Source organism: Hyperolius riggenbachi, chromosome 4 (assembly GCF_040937935.1).
Source record: "Hyperolius riggenbachi isolate aHypRig1 chromosome 4, aHypRig1.pri, whole genome shotgun sequence".
Classification (NCBI taxonomy): domain Eukaryota; kingdom Metazoa; phylum Chordata; class Amphibia; order Anura; family Hyperoliidae; genus Hyperolius; species Hyperolius riggenbachi.
Genome location: NC_090649.1, coordinates 314,764,994 through 314,784,187, shown reverse-complemented (window position 1 = coordinate 314,784,187; position 19,194 = coordinate 314,764,994).

Below are 19,194 nucleotides of genomic sequence, written 5' to 3'. Positions count from 1 at the left end.
ACAAAGCGCTCTGGCATCCAGCTGGGAGAGGCTACATCCTGTGGACTAACGCAAGTATAATGATTTATGACTAACACTGGAGGAAAGATGTCTGGGCAGCATTGTCTCTATGTGGCTTGCAAAGTCTACTAACCTGCTGTTTTGTGCTTAAGCCGGCTAATACAAGATTGCTGCAGTTGTGCGCTGTATATCCTGAAAGGACTTATCCCCATAAGGGGGAGGCAGCTGCTGTGTGCTTGGTGGTGCGCTGTTGGATGACAGTTAGGTGGTCTGGGCTTGAGTGCATGGAGCATAGACGTCCACGGACAGACTCCATGTACGCAAGCCTAGCATCTATTGAGGGGTAATGTGGGCAGGCTCTGGTGGTTTTAAAGTAAGAACTTTCTGCGCAGAAAAGGTTTTGTAATTAACATTTGTGCATTGGTTCCTTAAAGGAGCCTTTCTGTGACCTGATAAAAGTGTGTGCAATAAAGTTGTTATTGTTTGAACCAAGACAAAATGGAGCATGAGGCCACTCAATATGTTCTTCGCTAATGTATATTTCTTACTGGCCGCACCAGACTACTGGTTCATGAAGTGTATATAAGGTACTTGCACTACAGGGCCACAACTCCTTGGCAAACCCCCAATTTTGCATGTCAATATATGAGACAATATTGTCTAAACTTGCCATAGGAGCTGTGGAGGATATCAAGTCACTTTTTTGGCTTAAAATATAACATATATATAGTTGGAAACCAATTAAGAACAGATACAAAAAAGTTTTTATATGTGTATTAAGGTCGTTTATCTGGAAAAAGAAAAAAGAAAAAATGGCATATATGATATCAGATGACATTGATGAGGAAATAAAAGATAGCTTTGCAGCACCCATAGAACAGGAAGATGATGACACAGCAGAGATGAAAGTCATGTTTAGAACTCATAGATCACTGCTGTTGAAGCAACTTAAACGAAAATGGAATACCTCTCTTCTTGAGTCATATGAAAGAGCAGGCATTGTCCCAGATGGACTAATTGATAGAACAATCCCTGCGGAAAATTTATTAACAGATAGATTTGTTGGAAAATGGATAAAGAAATCCTTTGAAAGGGGTATTGAAGTAGTTAAGATGATAGCTGAGGAAGAGAGAATTCAATTAGAGGAAGTAACTGACCTCATCTCTGCTCATGTCATTGAACTGAACAAACATAGACATCATAAGGAATTTAATGCCCTGAATAAATCACTGAAAGAGTTCATAGAAAAGGTTCAAGCAGAAACAAAAAAACGAAAGCAAAATAAATTTCAAAGTGATCGGAAAAAATGGGACCGTGAAAAAGCATTTGATCCCAGAAATAAGGTTATCAAAAGACAATTTAGAAGGAGGAGTAGATCACGAAATCGAAAACCAATATCCGGTGCGTCTGGAGGCGAAACAGACGGATCGGAAGCTTCAGGAAGTAGCAAAAAATCTGTTACTTTCTCAAAAAAACAAATAAAGAGAGCCCCAAAGGGAGTGCTGAAAGAGAAAAATCAGGACAAAAAAGACAGAAATAAAGGAAAAAACTATCAAGGGAGGGAGGAGGCAATGGACTCAGAGGAGAACAGCTCGGAGGAAGACTGGTGGGGAGTAACGAGGAGCAACAAACCATATCGGGGGAATTACTAAACCTGGACCCCACGGGAGTTGTGATAAACCTATCCAGCTTCCAGTTGAATAAGAATCATATAGAGGCACTAGTTAAGGGCCTGTCGTTCTCTCCCACTGCCACTGGAGACACCTTCGAAATTTATAAGGATATTAGCTTATTCCTAAGGAAGGTAATGCTGAATTTATATCATAAAGGACAATCTTCAAGTGGCAGTGGTGAACGAAGTCAGGCACCTGACCTGAATGAAACCAACCACTTAGAAACCTTGAGAGCCGAAGACAGGGAGGCGATTATAAACCTCCAGGTCCTCCTAGATGAAGGGGGTCAGTGTGTTGATGAGGATGACAATCAGGGGAGTTATGTTCTGCCGGCCACATCCCTGCGAAAACGAGCAATTACAATGCCCCCCCTCTCCAAAAATAGACATCTGTCAGTATTTCTGGAAACTTTAAATAACGAATTAAAAACAAAAAACTGGGACAGACACCATGCCAAACCCAATAATCTAACAGTAGTACAAAGAAAGGCAATAGAAGAACTAAAATCAGCTCCAAATCTCATTATAAAACCAAGTGATAAAGGGGGAAATATCGTATTACAAGATGAAAATAATTACATCATAGAAGCAATGAGACAACTGTCAGATAAAAGTACATATGAAAGATTGGAGAATAGCCCCTTTTCCAAAATAAAAGATAAAATTAATCATTGGGTGGATGAAGCACGTGAGAAGTGTGCCATCACCCATCAAGAATGGGAATATTTGCTAGTGACTAACTACAATATCCCAACCATTTACTTTATCCCGAAAATTCACAAGAACCCAGCCAATCCACCGGGTCGGCCGATTGTGTCGGGGTGTGGGGGCCCCTGTGAAAGGTTGGGTAGACTAATTGACGAAAAGTTGAAACCTTTGGTCATGCAACTTCCCTCCTATGTGAGGGACAGTCGCGATGTCCTTAGGGTCCTAGAAAGCTTTGAGGCCCCCCCGGGCTCCCTCCTTGTGGGGATCGATGTGGAGTCGTTATACACTTCGATCCCACATGAGGAGGGGATCAGGGCAGTTGACTTCTTCCTGGAAGAGAGCTGCCACCAGGCAGCTGAACATAATGACATGTTAATACGAGCACTAAGTCTCGTGTTGAAATTGAACTGTTTTAAGTTCAATGGTAGGTATTATAGACAAATCAGGGGAACATCGATGGGGGCAGCATGTGCCCCGGCATATGCGTGCTTGCACCTTGGGCTCTGGGAGAGGCAGGATGTCTACCCAGACCCAGAATTTGGGGCACATGTTGCCCTCTGGCTCCGTTTTATAGATGATGTGCTGGTGGTGTGGAAAGGAACAGAATCGGAACTTTTGGTTTACATACAGAAACTTAATGAAAATAAGCGAAATATTCGTCTCACATACACGGTAAGTGATGTGGAGATGTCGTTCCTTGACATAAAATTACGATTGGAAAAAGGTAAGGTGGTTACTTCCACTTACCGCAAACCAACGGCGGGAAACAGTGTGCTCCACGCCACCAGCCATCACCCCCCTGCTCTGATACGATCTATTCCATATAGCCAATTCCTGCGTATACGCAGGAATTGCTCAACAGACGATCAATTTAGAACTGAGGCAAGGGAAATGTATTCAAGATTTAGAGAACGTGGATACTCACACAGAATCCTGAAATCGGCAATTAAAAAATCATGGAACAATGCTAGAACAGACCTATTGTCATCCAAATCAAAGGGTGACAACCAAGGGGGGAATAACCTGAGGATAATCACCCCCTATGGCTCTCATTGGGAGGATTTAAGACAGCTCCTGGAAAAACACTGGGGTATCTTAAGAGCCAATCCAGATATTGAAAAAATAGTGGGGCCACGACCAATGTTAACAGCCAAAAGAGCACAGAATTTAAAAGACAAATTGGTGAGAAGTGAGTTCACACCAACAAGAGAGGGGACTAAATGGCTAAAAACTGCCTCAAGTAGAGGCATGTTCAAGTGTGGAAAGTGCAAAATGTGCCCATATGTGGAAAAAACGAAAACGTTCTCAGATACAAATGGTAACTGTACCTATAAAATCAATGGATTTATGAATTGTGACACTGAAAGGGTGATTTATGTAATTGAGTGCCCATGTAAGCTGATGTATGTGGGCAAGACAAGGAGGGACCTTAAATCGAGAATTTTGGAGCACTTTAGGGAGATTGAAGAGGGGGAGATTGAAATGCCATTATATAAACATTATAGAGAACAGCATGGAGCCTCCCTGAAGGGTACAAAAGTAAAAGCTATATACAGGCTGAACCTCTCGGAAAGAAGGGGAGACTTTGATGACGTGCTTCTGGGTAAGGAGTCCATGTGGATCTACAGACTAAATACTGTGGAGCCTCATGGATTCAACTCTGAGGTAAATCTGACCCCTTTCCTACGTCAGATGGCTTACAAATGATAAGAGTACCAAATTAGGATGAGATGAGGATAAAAAGTTAGAAAATAACAAGAGATGCCCCTAATAAAGTCATTGAAATTATATAAGTAACCTAAAAATAAAAATAACTAGAACCAGGCTTCCAGTCTATGAAAAGAAAAAATAGCCATTTGTATGCATGACTGATGGTTGAATGCCATAGGGAAAATAGGCAGATAGCCTTTCTGGCTATATATATCTGTAATACTGAGAAAGCCCACTAGATGGCATTATAGACCAAACATTGATGATATATCGTGTGTTAGTTAAAAACATTGTCTTCGTTAATGAATATAAAATGTCAAAACTAGTGGATGAGATAAGGCTCATCTGAAAATCATGAGAAAAAAGTGATATGGCGAGGTAAGAACAAAGAGATATAAACAAATCCTTACTATGGGACAATGAACAATAAAGCTGCATTGAATTGAATAACAGTGTGACGTCACAAAGAGGTGAGTGAGTCACACTAGGAAGCAATCTGAGTTCCCTATAAAGAGATGGACGTAGCGACCTTAAGCCACGCCCTGATGAAGCGTCATGTGACGCGAAACTGGTCGGTGGGAGGAGCCTGATCCCACACCACGCTGTACTAGCGTCCCCCGCCACCATATGCTGACACAGCTAGCCGGCAGGAGAAACACTGATCGTAAGGTCTGACAGAGTGATGGCAGCCGAGTGCTAACAACCCCACAACAAGGGGATACTATATGCGGTGGCACTGGGGTGAGACACTGGGAGGCACAAGGAGGAGATTGAACTCCCACACAAGGAATACACCTGTTATGTGATCACCCAGAAACAGTGACAGTCACAGCTTACCTGAAGAGGGGAAACAAAGCGCTCTGGCATCCAGCTGGGAGAGGCTACATCCTGTGGACTAACGCAAGTATAATGATTTATGACTAACACTGGAGGAAAGATGTCTGGGCAGCATTGTCTCTATGTGGCTTGCAAAGTCTACTAACCTGCTGTTTTGTGCTTAAGCCGGCTAATACAAGATTGCTGCAGTTGTGCGCTGTATATCCTGAAAGGACTTATCCCCATAAGGGGGAGGCAGCTGCTGTGTGCTTGGTGGTGCGCTGTTGGATGACAGTTAGGTGGTCTGGGCTTGAGTGCATGGAGCATAGACGTCCACGGACAGACTCCATGTACGCAAGCCTAGCATCTATTGAGGGGTAATGTGGGCAGGCTCTGGTGGTTTTAAAGTAAGAACTTTCTGCGCAGAAAAGGTTTTTTAATTAACATTTGTGCATTGGTTCCTTAAAGGAGCCTTTCTGTGACCTGATAAAAGTGTGTGCAATAAAGTTGTTATTGTTTGAACCAAGACAAAATGGAGCATGAGGCCACTCAATATGTTCTTCGCTAATGTATATTTCTTACTGGCCGCACCAGACTACTGGTTCATGAAGTGTATATAAGGTACTTGCACTACAGGGCCACAACTCCTTGGCAAACCCCCAATTTTGCAAACCTTTTTCAGAATGACAAAACAATTGCAGATTAGTGTTGGTGCTCCAATTGGGTATATCGAATTAGGAAACCCAAATTCTCCCGATTACCACACTTCAGCACACCAAGCAAGAGGACAGGGTCATGAGGAGATCACTCGTGCATCATGTGACGATGCTTCCGCCTTCCAATGCTTACTCCTTCCAAGCCAGAAGGAAGAAGCATCGGAGTCAGGTAAAGAGCAAGTAAGTGACCTCCCCATGACCCTGTCCACTTGCTCAGGTGCTGAAGTGTGGTGGTGGTGGTGGTGGTGTGAGTTTGGGTCTCTGAATTCGATATTCCACATTTAAACACCAACACTATTACAGAAAAATGCCAATGCTTCCCTTGTATAGTCTACAAAAGAGCTTCTTATTTAAAGGGAAAGAGAAACATCTCAGGTTCCATACTTATCTGGGGCTTTCTTAAAGGGAAGGTTCAGGGACTATGAAAAAAAAATAAAAACCCTTAGCCTGGGGCTTCCTCCAGCCCGTGGCAAGCAGGAGGTGCCCTCGGCGCCGCTCCGCAGGCTCCCGGTGGTCTCCGGTGGCCGACCTGGCCAGGCCGGCGGCCAGGTCGGGCCTCTTCTGCGCTCCCTTGTGCGTTCCACGCCAGCGCGCTGACGTCATCGGACGTCCTCCAAGCTGTACTCCGCCATTTTTATTTCCTTTTTAAAGCAGATCCGAGATGAAAAACTAACTTGTCTACATATCTAATCTAAAGTTTAGATCGTTTACACAGCACATCTAGCTGCAAACAACATCAACAGTTTATTATTTATTCCTGTGATACAAGGGCAGCCATGTTCTGTTTGTCACATTATACACAGGCAAGCTGATAGCATCTCCAGCCCTCAGCCTGTGAAAACTTCACTCCCCTCCTCCCCTATGCCTCTGAAATCTCTGGCTAGTATCCTCCTCCTGCCCAGACTGAGCTCCCATAAGCCCTTGCTACATGAGTCTGAAAGAGCCAAGGCATTGGAGAAGCTGTGGGCGAGGCTAGTTTATAAGGCATTAGAGTATTTAAACAAATCAAAAAAAGTATTTGGCTTGAGGAATGCCCTATAAACTATGACAGGAACACTATTATGCAACGAGTAAAAGTTTATCTCGGATCCATTTTAAGCAATACCAGTTGCCTGGCTAGCCTGCTGATCCTCTGCCTCTAATACTTTTAGCTATAGACCCTGAACAAGCATGCAGCAGATCAGGTGTTTCTGACATTACCAGATCTGACAAGACTAGCTGCATGCTTCTTTCTGGTGTTATTCAGACACTACTGCAGCCAAATACATTCTCAAGACTGCCAGGCTACTGGTATTGTTTAAAAGGAAATAAATATGGCATCCATATTATATCCATATTCTTCTCACTTCAGTTCTCCTTTAAGTCTACTTGTCCCTCGCTGTCTCCCTGGGTGGCTCTGGTCCCCCGCAACTCAGTTCGAAAGCCTGGCCGAGTCGCGATTCATGCCGCATGTGTGGCCCCTCATGCTCTTCCTGACCGCTCCGGTCCCTGGAAGTGTTCTGCACCTGCGCAGTAGTACTGTGTAAGTGCAGAATGCTCCCATTGCGGAAGTGTGATGGGGGAGCATTCCAGGTGGTGCATGCACGACTCAGCCAGGCTTCCAGGCTGAATTGCGGGGGACCAGAGCCACCTGGGAAGACGGCGAGGGATGAGTTGTGTCCTTAAGGGGGTTTAAGGAAACCCCAGGTATGTATGGTACCTGAGACACTTCTCGTCTCCGTTACACTTTGAAAGATCACTTGACCAATAGTGAATTTGTTACCAGAATTTGGACACAGATCAGGACTATACAAAGCTCCTTATTTCACAAACTGGCTACCCCATTAACCTCAGGTGGAATAGTGTCTACCCAAAACACACAAAAACATCCATTATCTACAGCTGAGCCCTGAGACATTGCTGCATGTCTTTTAATTCAGAAAACCTAAATACCATGATTCAATGCAGAACATATTCATAAATCAGAGAAATCCTCCACTGAAGGGGACTATAACATTAACTGGAGACTCAGCTACCACTCCTTCCTTCCACACAACAACCCAATTTACAACACATTATTTTCTCACGTGCAACTAACTAAATCTGGAATCTCAAGCACAATTACTTCCAGTAACAGATGGTGTGACCGAATATCTTGTGCACAAGCCAAATACAAATATCAAAATCACTGCAGTATTGTCATATTCCAGACCAGTTCTTCTGTGCTTCATCTAATATTGTGAACATGAAACTCAGCAAAAGCGCCTATTCAGAGATCTTCTGTGAATCGCATACGTACAGTATATGTACTATTCCCCCTCTGAGTCATAGCAATTCAGAGAGAGAAGCAATTTAACCCCGAATTACCCATGCATGGGTCATGGAGATATATTTAGTATTACCGCTATAGCGGCGCCCAACTCATGTGCAGTTCAGCTGCCCAAACATGCTGCTCCATCCATTATCTCTGTCACCTAAGACTATATGGCAATCAAAGAAGGAAATTGGCTCACTAGCTCCTGATAGCTTGCATTATGGATCTTTTTCATGTAGTCATTAAAATCTATCAATAACTTGTCAATACCTTCAGTCAGGCAAGTACTTACTAGGGAAAGTTTCAGAGATCATAACCACTTTTGCAAAATCCAAATCTTCTAGTATAGCCAACCCTCCTCCTGTGGGTCAGTAGGTCACTGTGCTCCAATGTTTACACTTACTGCATCACCACAGACTTGTATTAGTGCATAATCTATGTGGTAGGCACAGATCGTGCAGTAATTCACTGTTGACTTTGCAACGTATTAAGTATGAAAGTTTTAACAGACTTTCATTTACTTAGCTGCCTCTTGCAGTGAAATTGCTTACCTGCAATGCCATAGTGTAAATGGGCCTGGCAGGTGCTGTTGATATGTGAATGAGAAAAGGTGAACAAGACGAATGCCTCAAAAACAGGTTTTGTTACAAGACATTATGACTAAGAAAAATTGATAAAAAGTACCATTTGAGTAATTATAGGACTACCTAATGACAAAGGAAGAGTTGTGATTGAAGAGGACATGAAATGCTAGTCCTGATTGTTTAGTAATGAGTTATATGCAATCACAAAATAAAAAGTAATACTCCATGATGATCAAGAATTTATTTTCTAAATTATTAAAAAGGCTAATATTTTATCATGAATTTAAAATGTTATGTTAATCTAAAACATACAGTAGCAACGTTATATTTTATAAAACAAAAAAGATGTTTGACAGAGGTATTGGGGTTGTCAAATCCAGGCTAGCAGAGAGTTTTTCATTAATTTATTTCTGGTCATGGTATTAAGTGTTCATAAAAATGCATTGGGTATTATTTATGGTCAATCAAAAGTAGAAAAATGCTTCGCATCAGGGTCGTTGCTAGCCCCAAAGATCAGTGGTACGGCTCTATTCTAGGGTGTCCCGGATGTCCCCCAGAGTTGAGCAGCAGACAGCAGTACTCGTCTTCGGCCGCTTGATCTATAGATTCTGCAGACGTCTTCTCTTCTGAGCTCCTCCCTCTTGTGAATGAATCAGGCGCTAGAGCTCCTCGAAGGCCCGTGGGAACATGGGAAAGGGGGCCATCAGAAAGTCACGGAATGTCACATTTTGCTGGGCAGGCCTACTTAGACCACTGTTAAAGAGAATCTGTACTCTAAAATTCTTACAATAAAAAGCATAGCATTCTATTCATTATGTTCTCCTGGGCGCCTCTGTGCTGTTTCTGCCACTCCCTGCTGCAATCCTGGCTTGTAATTGCCAGTTTTAGGCAGTGTTTACAAACAAAAGACATGGCTGCTAACCAACTTGTGATAGGCTCAGAGAAGCTCAGTCTGTGACTCATACAGAGCATGCAGGGGGCATGGAGGGTGTGTGTATAGCTTCTCCCTATCACAAGGAGAGCAGCACATTCTTGCCTGAGCCAACAAAGCTGACAAAGGAAAGAAGATTAGATTAGATAACAGAGATATTACAGTGACTGTGCAACTAGGAAAGGCTGCAGTAAGACAGACCACATTAGAACAGGTATAGGAACTTATAAGATAGAAGAAATAAGGCTGAAAATTTGGTCACAGAGTCTCTTTACGTTCATATAAATGTGGCTCTGCCTATGGCCACACCTACATTCTTGTGCATGGCCACACCCATTTTTAGGGGCTGGAGTGCCCAAAAAGTGCCCTCGTTCTCTTAGGATCCTAGCAATGCTCCTGCTATTCATGGTTTCTATGTTATTGTCACATCCCTTGACTAGCTGGTCATTATAAAGAATTGCAATTGATTTGTACTCTGTTGAATTAGTTTCAATTTCCAGATCCTTGATTTACAAGTAGGATATATTGATAGCTTTAACCAATGCAAAATTTCAGCAGGACTTTATTTGCAATTTTTGATTTTTTTTTTCCCCTTGTAGCAGGATGGCTAACAGAGAGCCTGGAAAAGTCTTGTCAGGAGTTTATATATCACCCAGACTTCTATCCTTTGCATACAGGGAGCTGTGATCCACTCCAGGAATCCAAGGGATTCATTAATTAGTATTCAGGAGGTGGATTATGTTAAATAGCTAAGCCCTGCTCTCATTCATTGCTCTGTAACCTGGGGAGCAGACAGGTTGGTCTGGCTGGAGCTAAAAGGTTGGTTTAAAAACTGTCATTTGTTGCAGTGTGACTAACAAAGCATAAGGCTTGTTCAGTCGATAGTTAGAAGTGTATATATTGTATAGTTAGAGCCGAGACACGGCTAGGGTTTTGTTTTTGAATTTACTTTGTTTTGAAGCACCTTTTTATGCACCTGTGTATATAGCTGTAAATAAACACACCACTGTTTGAAGGCAAAGCCACTGGACTGGTCTCTATACCTGAAAAGGTTGCTCACCCCAGGGAGCTTAGCACCTGGTACATATTTCCCCCTCTCACACCCTGTAATGTAATACTTAGTCAATCTACCTTATACATTGTCATTGTTAGATTATTTTAATTAGTCATTATTCACACTTGTAGTTAAATGTTAAATCTTTACATGGCTTAATCTCCATTACCTATTCACACCATCTTCTTCAATTATTGTATCTCTGTGTTTCAATTTAAAGTGGTCTAACACCCAGCATTTCAACTTTGCTTTAAAAGATTGCTTACAGCTTAGAAACGATTATGCCAGATTTTTTTTTTTTTAGCAGAAATTCACTGAATGGATTAAACATGACATTTTAGTGCTGTATTTATCTAGAAATCCTCCTCTGTGCTTAGGTTTAGTTATAAATGTATCTATCTACAATGTAACAAACAAACACTGCTCTGAGAGAACAAAGAGGGCTTCCCCGGCAGGCTTTTCAGAGGTCTAATTGCATTCCTGTAAGGCTTGGTGGTGTATTCTCCACAGTCAGCATGCAACGCATGAGCTGACGTGGAGGAGGTACACACACTAGCACAAGGAAACAGGCTATCCCTAGTATAGTGGAGGGGAGGACTGACTCCAACATGAGATTGTGGCGCACAGAGCCGGTGCAGATCTGACAGCCACAAACAATGCTTTCGCTATAACGTCTCAGCGCAAAGTAGCGCTGAGCGCACAAACCAGAACTGAGGAGATCAGGACAGGTAAACAGAATGAACGCTTGCTAAACTAGCCACTACTTAGTGACAGCAAGCGTCCACAATAACACAGACTGGAATGAGGCAGCCAATGCGTTGCGGCGATGGCGTGCCTCACAAAGACAGGACAGGATAGTCAGGAAATAGCAGGATCAAGATAGATGAACGTAGCAGATCTTTATACTGAGGTCATCCAATGGGAGCAGACATGCAGATTCCCACACAGGTGAATGATAATCAGTCACAAGCTGACAGCAGGGAAAGGCCGACAAAGCTATGCAGCTTGCATGAAAAGAGATCAGAACTACCTGAGCTGCAGCACTACTACTTCCAGCAATGCCTGCTGCAGCAGCGATCATTACAATTCCAAACAAAGATACATTTGTAACTAAAGATAAGAATGGATGCGGATTCCTAGTTAAATCCAACACTAAAATGTCAGGTTTAACCCATTCAGTGAATTTCTGCTTAAAAAAAAATATGGCATAATAATTTCTAAGCTGTAAGCAATCTTTTAAAGCAAAGTTGTAATGCTGGGTGTTAAACCGCTTTAAGCTTATATGGACAGGATCCTCACTTAGTGTGTCATTAACCCTTTCCTAGCACCTATTATTTTTTTTTTTCAGTGTGCTTTGGGGTGGTGGTGGGATGTGTGTGATCCTAAAAAAGGATTGGGAGCAGGGCTTTGGAGGCTCTATAACTCCATCAGCAGCTGGGAGGTGTGGCCCTGCAACAGTTGAGGGGGAGGGGCAGTAACAACTCATGCACTGACAAAGTTTGCCACATTGATCCCCTCCAGGAGCAACAAGCCCTCTGTAATAATATTACGCTGGAACTCGTGCAAGGGGGTGAACTACAGTTTACCCCCTTGCAGGAGTTCCAGCGTAATATCATTATTACAGAGGGCTTGTTGATCCTGGAGGGGATCAACGTGGCAAACTTTGTCAGTTACTTTGATCCACATGGGGAGACACTGTGCTGGGCAGCAGCGCCCCAACAGTGGAGTAAAAGCAGCAGACAACGGAAAGAGATGGCAGGCATAGTGGCGAGGATGGTAGTCGGAGGCACTTAGTATCAGACATCTGTAAAAGATGATGCTATGCCCAATTTTATTTGGCAACATCGCCACCTAGCAGCATTAAGTTATTGGGTTGGACCACGGCAATAAAATGTCTTTTAGGCCACTAGCAAGCAAAAAAATAATAATTTTATTTTTATAGTACTTTTTCAATTGTTGAGTGCTCAAAAGGTATTTTAAACAGAAGATAAAAAATGATCTCCTAGAAGAAAACCTGAGAAAATAAAGTGAATTGCATATGGGCCTTTGTCCAATGTGTAGTGACAATGCAGGAAAATGGCAATGTCGGACATAGTCTGACAGAAGCAGAAGAAGGTTTAAAGGTCACCTGAATATAGAGGCGCATATTTACTTTTAAACAATGCACATTGCATTTAGCTGCATGCTTGTTTAACTACTTGCTGACCGCGTCACCCCGATGGGCGTGGCCGCGGCGGCAGCCCCAGGACCGCCTAACGCCGATTGACGTAGGGTCCTGCGGGCCTGTTTTGCAGGAGACCGCACGTTGTAATGTGCGCGCATCCCTGCTTGGATGGCGGAGCTCCGCTCCGCCTTCAGTCTCCCAGCGGCAATTGCCGCTAGAAGACTGTTAGACGACGAACCTTCGTCTTTTAACAGGGTACAGCGTTCCGATCTATGCCGCTATCTTTAGCAGAAAATGGCCTGGTCTTTAGGGGTGTTTAACACTGCGGTTCTCAAGTGGTTAAATTGAACCCGAGGTGAAAATAAACTGATGAGATAAACAAATGACTTTTTAGCTATCCCATGGTTTTATTTTATATTTAAACATTTACCATCTATATTGTGTCCCACAGTTAGAAAAAGGTCAATAGTTCATGTATTTTACCTCAGTCTGCTCTCAGAAGTTGTGTTTTGCCAGGAAAACTTTTATGGCTGGAATTTTCTTATCAGTGATGTTTACTATATTCCCAACATGCTACCGACAAGGCAGAAGCTGTTACTTCTATGCCTAGAAATTAACTATTTCAGGCAGCCAAATAAAACAAGGAAAACAGCCTAGTTATTAATGTTTTGCACTGTACATACACATGTTGATTGGTGGCTGGATGGTGTAATGGTCAAGGGCTCTGCCGCTGACACAGGAGACCAGGGTTTGAATCTCGGCTCTGCCTGTTCAGTAAGCCTGTTCAGTAAGCCTGCACCTATTCAGTAGGAGACCTTGGGCAAGTCTCCCTAACACTGCTACTGCCTATAGAGCGTGTCCTAGTGGCTGAAGCTGTGGCGCTTTGAGTCCGCCAGGAGAAAAGAACAATGTAAATGTTCTGTGTCTTGTCATGTTTATCTCACATGTCACATATTGCCTTGGGTACACTTTAAGGTGTATAATTCCAACTCTACTGCAGCCAAATAAATCAGCAGGAGATCCTGGCAGCTAGTATTGTTTAATTATTATGGCAAGTTGGCAATCACCATGCATGGAACCTAACGAAACTGAAAGAAAAGTTTCACTCACCTGGGGCTCAGCCCCGAGCCGCCCATGAGGCGGGGTGAGGCAGGTTCCCCAGATGGCAGAAGTGAGTGGGGGCGGCGCCCACTTGGCCTTGGGGGGGGGGGGCTGAGCTGGAGGGGGTAGCAGCCAGGAAGGAGGAGCAGTGGGCACATTGGTGGGGAGGGGGGTCATACCACCTCCCTCTCCTGTGGCTCCCCCTCCAGCTATCAATGCTAAATTTGCCAGAAGCGAGCGGGGAATCATTCTTAGCTGCATTTGTAGCAACCAGGGAGGGGGAGCACAGTGGGCGCAGCGGTAGGGAGGGGGTCAGACCCCCCCACCTGCTGCTCTCCCTCCAGCTGTCAGTGCTAAATTTGCGAGCAGGAAAGCCATTATTCACTTCCTTACTTGTGTTCCACCACTCGCCGCATCACTTCCTGCAATGTCGCCCACTGAAGTACAGATGACGGAATTGCGGGAAGTGACGCGGCAAGCGGTGGAACGCAAGAAAGTAAGTGAGTAATTGCTTTCCCGCTCGCTGCTCACAAATTTAGCACTGACAGCTGGAGGGAGAGCAGCAGGTGGGGGGGGGGGGGGTCTGACCCCCTCCCTACCGCTCTGCCCACTGTGCTCCCCCTTCCTGGTTGCTACATCCTCCAGGCTACTCGGGAAAGGGGGGCAGCATCCTCACAAGTTTTCCTAAGGCGGCAAAAAAGTCTAGAAGTGGCCCTGCTGGGGCTCCTACCAGCCCCTGCAGGCGTCGTGCCCACGCCATACTGGAAAGGTCCTCAGGTCCCCCGCAGTGGCTGAGTTTTGGTGACAGAGCCAGTCACTAGCCACTGGGCCGCGCGTCCTTGTTCATGCTCCCGCCGCCAGTTCGTTCTGCACATGAAAGTTTTTTCCTGTTTTAGTTTAAAGATAAACTTCAGCCTAACTAAAAATACTGTCATTACGTTACATTAGTTATGTTAATTAAAATAGATAGGTCATATAATCTCTTACCCACCCTGTTTTAAAAGAACAGGAAAATGTTTGATTTCATGAGGGCAGCCATCTTTTTGGTTGAAAGGAGGTGACAGGGAGCATGAGACACAGTTCCAACTGTCCTGTGTGCTGATCACCCCTCCCAGTTGCTAGGCAACATGAACAACAACATAGGAAATCCCATCATGCTTTGCACAGCATTAGGGAAAAATGCCCGAGCAGTTTTCTTTGATGGGTGGAGCTTAGCTAAAAATGCAGCTAAAAATGATGCTTTGGTAAGAAAAACAAAGTTCTGATGCTGTGAAACTGTTAAAGAAACACCAAGCCTTTTCAGTTCTGCTGAGATTTTTTTAGTCCTGGAGGTTCACTTTAAGTTCCCTTTAAGATTTTGTCTTGAGTATGTGGTCCAATCTAATTAATGAAAAGCATTGCTTAATGTTTGTGCTGTACACATAAAGCAAGATAAAGATAATTTACAGTATCTCGATCATTGAAGCAATATTTAGAATAAGATCCCTAACTATTAGAGATGGCCCGAACAGTTCGCCGGCAAACGGTTCCCGGCGAACTTCCGTGGTTATCGATCACGGCGAACTGGGAACTTTTCCAGAAGTTCGGTTCGACCCCATAGTGCATAATGAGGGTCAACTTTAACCCTCTAAATCACAGTCAGCAGGGACATTGTAGCCAATTAGGCTACACTCCCTCCTGGAGCCCCACCCCCCTTATAAAAGGCAGGCAGCGTCAGGCAGTGAACTCACTCGTGTGCCTGCAGTAATTAGTGAAGGGATAGCTGCTGCAGACTCTCATAGGGAAAGCTTAGTTAGGCTCTTGTAGGTTTGTTAGCTTGCTCCTGGCTGATTGTTACTGCTAAAAAAATCAACCCTCAACAGCTCTTTTGAGAGCTAATCTTGTTCTTGTGATCTATTTTTTTTTTTATTTTTTTTTGTGGTCAACTTGCATTATATACAGCCCTGTGAGTCAGTGTCACTGTGCCTGTCTGTGTGTGACAGGTGCACATGTAATACCCATTACTGTATATACCTACTACCTGTTGTTGTGTTCACTTCCATGCACCCACCTACCTACGTGAGCGCACGCAGTGTGATATACCACTCCGTGCATACCTGTTAACTGCACTTGTGTGACTGACTGCACATTGTATTAGTCAAGTCGGTGCATACCGTTCACTTCATCCCCCCCCAATATGGACAAAATAAAGGGTATAGGCAGGCCACCTGGCAGGTCTGTTCGAGGTCGCGCTGTCATGATTTTGTGTGGTCCGCGACCAAAGTACAGTGTTCAGAAGAAGGCACGTTTGTTTCTGAGACATTCTTCCTGTTGAACATTAGTGTCAAACCCTCAGTCCCATGTTAATTGTAGCCAGTCAGTAAAGTTCATATACTTTCATAATGTGAGGAAACGCGGAAAAGCCGCCGCTAGTACTCAGAGTAAGGCGGCTGATTCCGCGTTCAACATGGCAGCTGGCGCGCAGTCAAAACGCGGAAAAACCGCCGCATGCCCAGACAACAGGGCAGCGGATTCCGCGTCCGACGCGGCAGGTTACACGCATAGGCCTACTCCTATGAGTAATGCTGAATGCGGAGAAAACGCCGCACGCACAGATGGCGGTGTGGCGGATTCCGCATCCAACACAGCAGAAACGTTACAACACATGTCTGGTGTGGCTGGGACTGATAGTCCACACTGGTTCAGGAGGACACACGCGCGCACGCACAGAGAGGCAGGGCCTTTATGACAGTCAGAAGGGGGTCAGCTGACCAAGCCGGTCAGCTGACAATTTCAGCAGCTTTCATTAGTTCAGCACTTAGGGGAGGCGCTGGAGAGCGCTGGTGTATATATACTGGGTGCTGGTCATTTCTCTGGTGTCTGGCGTTGCGATCACTACGTGGTAGCACTCAGACCCTGTCAGTATCTGTGTTTATTAGACCAGTTTCTTAGGTGTTGATGAGTTGACCATGGAGCTCACACCTTAGTCTAGGAATTCTGTGATTATCTGTGTTATTATCTAGACCAGTTTCCAAGGTGTTGATGATCAAGGAACTCACACCTTAGTCTAGGAATTCTGTATCATCTGTATTATTATTATCTAGTCTAGTTCCAGGAGTGTTGAGAATCTAGGAGCTCACACTCAAGCCTAGGCATTGTTGATTATCTGTTATGACCTTCTGCTTTCCTGACCATTCTTCTGATCTCTGATTCTGTACCTTTGTCATTCTGATACCCTGTTACCAAACTCTGCTGGTCTTAGGATTTTGCATCTGTATACTGTCTCTGTACTTTGTCTGTCCGTGTGTTAACGACCTGGCCTGTCCAACCTCGAGAACTCTCTCTCCTGTTAAGAGATAGTTCACAGATCTGTCAGGTCAGTGACACTTCCACCTTGTTGTCACTCACGTTCTGTCCTTCCTACTCTCTGCCTGGCTCCACCCCTGGGGAGCCTCAGGCCATTGGAAGGAATCTGTTATCTGGGCAGTACTTCCTACTGCCTTGCACCCACTGTACGGGTGCTCTCCTCAAAGTATTACTGTTGCACCAAACACTCATATATTACTCAGGTGTTCAGAGGTTAGAAATATATCTGATTATCGGTGATACTGCAGATCATCTATAATCGGGTATATATCTGCATTCTCGGTGATACTGCAGATCGCCGGTAATCAGATCCTCTCTGTTCCACCGATCGTTACACATAAATGCTCTGTCAGATTGGAAATCCTGTTAAAGAAGAAAAGAGAGGGAGAAATCTATCACAAGGGAACTTATCAGTAAGACATAACATTTTTATGGTTACTTGCCAATAAAAGGAGAGATTGTGTAGCTGAGTCGCTGTGGAAACTGTTGAAGTAGAGGAACTACAGTTAAATGAGAGTAGCATCAAATAAAGAGAAGTCAACCAGTTGTTTAAATCCAGTTGTTCTACACACTTCTGTGGAACTTCATCTTATGTGGAATCTGTAACGATCGGTGTCCGCACGCAGAGAGAATCTGGCCAGAGATTGAGTGACACCTAAAGGTGGATGTCACTATCTGATCTGGAGACTATCTCTTAAGGGGAGAGATAGCTCTCGCGGACGGGCATGCCGGGTCGGCAACACACTGACAGATAAAGTACAAAGACAGAAGGCTGATTCGGTATCCAAGTCAAGCAGGGTCTGGCAACGGAATATCAGATATTCGAGGTACCGAATCAGAAGAAAGAGGAGTAGTCAGAAAAGCTATAAGTCCTAACATATATCAAACAATGCCTATTCTGGGTGCGAGGTCCTTGGTCTCAGCGCCCTGGAACTAGTCTGAAAGATAACACAGATGGTAGTACAGTTCCCTAAGCTGGGTGTGAGGTCCTTGGTCTCTACACCCTGGAACTAGCTTGAAGTATAACACAGATGAAAACACAGTTCCCTAAGCTGGGTGTGAGGTCCTTGGTCTCTACACCCTGGAACTAGCTTAAGCATAAACAGAATAAAATTCAAATAATCTGGCTAAGTGTGAATTCCCAGGTCCACCTGGTTCAAACACACTGAAGGATCTGACTAGGTCTAAGTGCTTCCACGTAGTGATCGCAACGGCAGACAACTTGCAAGTGACCAGCAGGAACTATATATGGAGTAGTGCTCTCCAGCACCACCCCTAATTGCTCAACCAATAGTATCCTGCTCTGGAGTCAGCTGATCGGCGTGGTCAGCTGACTCTTCCTGCTTAGTATAAGAATTCTGCCTCTCAGCGAGCGCGCACGTGTATTCCTAAGCCTATGTGCACTAACAGACTCAGCCACACCAGACACACGCTGCCGCGTGCAAACCGCCGTGCTGGACGCAGAACCAGCTGCCTTACTGTTGTTGCATGCGGCGGCTTTTCCGCGTTCTGCCCTGCTACCAAACACACGCTTCTGCGTGCAAACCGCCGCACTGGACGTGGAATCAGCCGCCTGCTCAGTAGCACATGCGGCGGCTTTTCCGCGATCTCTCATAGAATCTAAGCAAAGCAAGGAGGAGCCTGTGTTACCCGACTTGGATATAATTAATCCCTAATTTATTTTATTTATTTGTTTTATTTTTTTTATTTTATTTCTCTTATGTTATTTCTTTTATATTTTGTTAGTTTGTTTTCATGTCACACAAGAAGGAGCTGGAGAAATCCCATAATTAGGAGAGAAAAGTTGCTTAAATACCATAACTCAGTTACTAGAAAGGGTTTTGCTGAGCAATATAGCTTAGACTTGGTAGCAAGGGAGAGAAACTGTTTAGAACTGAGATTGCTGTCCTATTCCTATCCAAGCTTGCAGCTAAGAAATTGCGATACTATGGTATACTGTATATGCAATGAATGACAGTTATTAAATGTAGACACAGAATGTACTATATGTGTAGTATTTACTTGTAAGAGTTACAGACTAACCAGCAAGCTCATGGTGAACCAGAACTCATTGGAGTGTGTGAGGGACTACTATGGTCC